We start from the raw sequence: 5,734 nt of genomic DNA on the forward strand, positions 1-5,734 counted from the left end.
TGTTGTGAAACTCTTGCCATGATTTTCAATTTAAGGAATAAAAGGTTTTTTTCTTGGTTTTCTTTTTTTGTTTGTTTTTATTGAGGCAGAGTCTAACCCTGGCTAGAGTGCCCTGGCATCATAGCTTCCAGTAACCTTACTCTCTTGGGCTCAAGTGATCCTCTTGCCTCAGCCTCCTAAGTAGCTGGGACTATAATTACCCACCATCATGCCCAGCTAACTTTTCTATTTTTAGTAGAGATGAGATCTTGCTCTTAATCAGGTTGGTCTGGAACTCCTGAGCTCAAGCAATCTACCTGCCTTGGACTCCCAGAGTGCTAGGATTGCAGGTGTGAGCCATGGCACTCAGCAGGAGTAAAAGATCTCATGACTCAAGACAGGGATGTCTATTCATCTATACATGTGTGTATATTCATATTCACGTTCATACACGAGAATATATATATGTGTGTTTAAAAAACTTAGAAAAGAATTTTGATTAAAACTTCATCAATTTAAAGAGGACAAATAAAAATAAAACTATGTGTATATAATCGTGTTTTGCTTAAAACTCTCCCTGTACTCAGGTTCTCTGTGGCTACTCTTTAAGATTCAGATTTCATGAAATTTTTTTTTGCACCCACTGTGCATAGAAAAACTGCTGATATCATAATGGACAAATATTTGTTGAGACAGCAAGCATTCAGGACATATCTATTTGAATACTATATTTTTACCTACCTAAGACTAATCTTTTGTCACAAATATGATAGATTCCAATTAGTTGTGTGAGACACAGTTTAGGCAGTTTGCAAAGTCTGTTTTAAAATTTATTTATTAGTTTTTTTCATTTCAGGTTAACATGAAGGTAGAAACAACCAAGTCATAATATTTGAATTTGTTAGGTAGAGTTCCTCTTATATTTATGCCCTGCATCCATTGTGCCCATTCAGTGGGTGCACCCCAAATCCCTTCCTTCCCCCCTTTTCCCACTTCCTCTTCCACCTCCCTCTGCAACTCAAATTGAAATGAGTTTTTCTCCTAAGTGGGCATGAATTAGATCGTCTACTAGCTTCATATTGGCTTTGAGTACATTGGCTATTTGCTTTTCTATTCTTATGATACTTTACTAAAATAATGTCTTTTATATGATACATCCATGAACATATACACAATAGTAACACCTATGATTTCACAGAAATCATTAGACAGTATGAACCTAGTTTTTTAAAGGAACCAAGTGGCATTTGATTTAATAAAATTATTATAGAATGAATTTATGTATATTAGACAAAAATCATTAAAGTGGTCTGGGAATAGTGGAAGTTTGGAAAATACTGCATTGATTCATACAGTTAAAGAAGGTATTACTAGGCCACCCGGTCAGGAACTATAACATAATAAGACCTACTCTTTATTATTCAATTTGCAATAATTCTAACCTTCTACCTACCCAGATAACCTTTTCCCAAGACTTTCTCTTTCCAGATATCTGGTGTACCACTGTTCCCAGTCAGAGGATTGGGAACTCAGGACCTCAAAAAGGAAGCTCTGTAACTATTCACTCAAAAGCAATTGAAGCAATTTCTACCTTAAGAAAGGTATAAAGAGATAAATTCGATTTTGAATACATTTCTAACTTTCTTTCAATTCCCTTTTAGGCACTTGTTCTCTTTATCCTGGTAACACCTACTCTCAGCAACATCTCACTAAAGTCATACATTTGAAGCTTCTCCCCCATTTTCTTACATACAGCCTCCCTTTCCCTCTCAAAGGGTGAATTATGTACCTCAATGTTCACATTTCAGGGCAATGCTTGGAATGACTTGGAAGGCTTAGCAAAGATGTCAGGAAATAGACCAGCTAATAATAAAGTTGTATTTGATTTCTTACTCTTCTTATTCCTTGTATGTGGAGATCCCTTAGAAAATCTACTGGGGAAAGGAATAGGGGTCAAGGAAGAATGTCAGTTTTCCTTGGCATCTAGCTGAGGTGTGATTGTTAATTTTATGTGTTGAATAGGCCAGACTAGGGTGCCCAATAACTTGGTCAAACACTAGATGTTGCTGTGAAGGTAGTTTTATAGATGTGATGAACTTCTATAATCAGTTGACTTTACACACACACAAGATTATTCTTGATAATGTAGATAGGGGTTCATATTACCAGTTGAAGGTCTTAAAAGGGAAACTGAAGTTGGCTAAAGAAGAAGGAATTCTGCATCAAGACTAATATACAAATTCTGCCTGAGTTTCCAGCTTGCTGGCCTGCCTGCCCAACCATGATTTTAACTAAAAGCCACATCATCATCTCCTGCCAACGTTTCCAGTTCAGTAACTGCCTTAGGAATTTGGAACTTGCCAGCTCCCAAAACAATGTGAGCCGTTCCTTCTAATAAATTTCTAAGGACATGAATGCATGTACTGAATCATCGCCAGAACTAAGTACTGTTTCTATCAAAAAATATGTTGAGTGTAGGAGAAAATGGTGATCCTCGGGGTCCTGCTGAGCTGTGCTTAGAGCTGAAGCATTTCTTTACTAGTTGCACTTAATGAAACAGAATTGAATTATAAATTCTTCACTCAACAAACATTGATTGGCACAATGGACATGGACAGAGCTAGATACTGGATACACAAAGGTGGGAAAATAAAATGTAATATTTATCCCCATAGAAACCTGCTTTTGTGGAAATTATAGAATAAGAAACATGAAATATTCAATAAGAGATATGGAAAAATAAATTACGATTCTATGGAGAATAATAACAGAAAATATATTTTAGTCTGAAGAGCCATTGAAGTCTGGAGACGTGGTAGTATTTTTCAAGAATTTGAAAAAAAAATACATATACAATTAAGAAAACAACATACATGAAGAATCTGATGTGGAAAGGCGCTTTGGTTATTGAAGGGAGCAAAACCATTGTGACTCACATCTGGAATATGAGGTGAGTGACGGGCTAAGATGAGGTTGAAAAGGTAGGAGGCCTTATAAGAAAACACGTTTTAAGATATTTTCTATTGGATTCTAAGCACAGCACATGATAACAGAGTCATTGTTTTATTGTAAATGACTCATTGCTTTGTTGTCAATGAGCAAAAATGTCAATAGAGGACTTTGTTTTGAATAACAGCAGTAATAAAATGGTGCCCTGTAGATTTCTTAAAGAAGCTTGGACTAAACCCATTGCCTAAAGTAGAAATATGAAATTCTATAATATTTTACATGGAAAATTTCTCTAGGTTGCTACAAATGGAACATCTAAATTTTCCTAACAGAAGCATTTCTGATTTTTTTTTTCATTTCTGATTTTTTGAGGGGTTTATTGGGTGTCTTTGTTGCCCCCAAACACCATATAGTCACATTTTCAACCATTTAGGTAAATACAGTTTTTATAAACTTACTAAAATCTCATCTTTAACTGTTAGATATATGTGTTTTTATTATATAAGCCTTTTTTGGAAACACTGATGACAATAATATTTCTTAAAGTGAAGCTTGAAAACTTACTACTATGTGAATGAACTTAAGAGATAAGGAAAAAAAATACTGGCAACTTACAATCACTGTATTAAATGCCCACAAGCTGCAAACACCAGAGTAAAATTAATAGTTGAGGTGTAGAAAGAGTGAAAATTGTATATTTTGGGATTGGAATCAACCCTAGAGCAAAAAGCTAATTCACCTCCACTGGCTGTGAAAGCCAAGATGAAACACACATCATTTTGTAAACAAGTACATGAATGAACTATTTAATTCAGAACAAGTGATTTAACCAAGTTAGACAACATAAGGAAATCTCAGCCAGAAGAATAATCATAATGAGCCAAGAAACTTCAGAGTTGGAAAACTTGGGAGCTAAGTGTTAAGACCACTGACGTTTATATGCATGTGTGGATCTTAAAACTTAGCCATGAGAGACTATTCTGCAGAGAGAACAGTATAAATGTCCTGTGTGATACAGTTTCCTGGTTTGGTAAAAGCCTCTTTTGATTTCAAATGTTTGCTTTAGCAAAAAAATATTTGCTAAGGGAGACAAAATTTATTGAGTCTGTATATAATATGCGTAGCTGTTACCCCTGCAGACTAATGTGAGAACCAGTCCATAACCACAAGTTGTAACAGTGGCAATGATAGTACATCTAAGAAAAATTACTCTGCTAAGATGTAGTCTATCCTTAATTCAGTATGGTATTCTATTTCTAGTCTATAGTCTCACTATACCATTAGAATTTCATAAGGATGCCCGAGTACAGCGCCTGTGTATTTAAAATGTAAGGCAGATAAGTGAACAAATGAAGATGTTAATCTTTGTTGTTAGTATAAAATAAAAATACTACTTTTAAGAATAGTTTTAGAGCAAGTGGTACAGAGATTCCAACTATACCCTCCCCCCCTTCATATACTCCCTCTATTATTGATATGTTGTATTACTGTGGGGCATTTGTTATAATTTATGAACTGCTGAATAATAAATACATTCTTAGTGAGTAAGGTCCACAGTTTATACAAAAGTTCACTACTTTGATTGTACAGCTAAATCCATAATGTTATGGAGTCACCATTACAGTATGGTTTTATTGGCCTCCAATTTCCTTGTGCTTTCCTGGTTATCTCTACCCACATGTTTCGAACCTCTGGCAATTACTGGTCTCCTTATTATCTCTATAATTTTGTCTTTTCCAGACTGTCATACAGTCGAAGTCAACCAACATGTAGACTTTCCAGTTTGGCTTCTTTCATTTACAAATATGTCTTAAATTTCCTGGTAAGTACTTGTAGCTTGATAGCACAGTTTGCTTACATTTCTGAATAGCTTGCTATTGTATGAATCTACTGCTGTCTGCTTGTCTATTCATAGATTAAAGAATATTTTAATGGCTTCCAGTTTTCAGATATTAAGAATAAAACAATAAACAGTATTCACAACCCCTTTCTTTCATCCCTTATAACATAGCTGTCATTCATCTCTCTTGTTCATAAGCTATAATTGAACAATATATTGTTGTTCAATGATTTTGAAAAAATCATTATTAGTAGATAGATTAAGAAAAAGAGAATCATTTGTTCTTTTTCTGTGCTCTCTTTTTCTTTATATACATTCAGGTTTCTGCCCTGTATCATCAACCTGCTCTAAGAACTTTTAACTATTCTTATAAGTTAAATCTACTGGTAACAAGTTCCCTCCAGTCTATGTTTGTCTGAACAAGTCTTTCTCTTTTACTTTTAAAAGATAATTTCAAATTCTTTTATTTTTTCCTAAAGATAAGGCTTTCCTACTCAGCCTGTATTCTTTCAAGATTTTCACGTTGTCTCTGGTTTCCTGCATTTGGCATACGATATGCCTAGGTATATATTTTTTGTATTTATTCTACTCAGTATTCTGAGATTTCTGGACCTGCAGTTTGCTGTCATTAATTTTGGAAAAGACTGTTGCTATTATTATTTCGGGTATTTATTCTGTTTCTTTAATTCTTATATTTCTATTATACACATATTATATCTTTTGTAATTATCTCATACTTATTAGATATTCTACTATCCTCTTAAATTTTATTCTTTTTGTTTTTCATGTTTGGAAGTTCCTACTGGCTTACTGTCAGGCTCCCTGGTTCTTTCCTTGGTCACATTCAGTCTACTGATGAGATAGCCCATTGCCCATTGAGCCACTGATGAGATAGCCCATTGCCCGTTGAGCCACTGATGAGATAGCTCATTGCCCTTGAGCCACTGATGAGATAGCCCATTGCCT

Source organism: Otolemur garnettii, unplaced genomic scaffold (assembly GCF_000181295.1).
Source record: "Otolemur garnettii isolate 467f Iridium unplaced genomic scaffold, OtoGar3 scaffold00007, whole genome shotgun sequence".
NCBI lineage: Eukaryota > Metazoa > Chordata > Mammalia > Primates > Galagidae > Otolemur > Otolemur garnettii.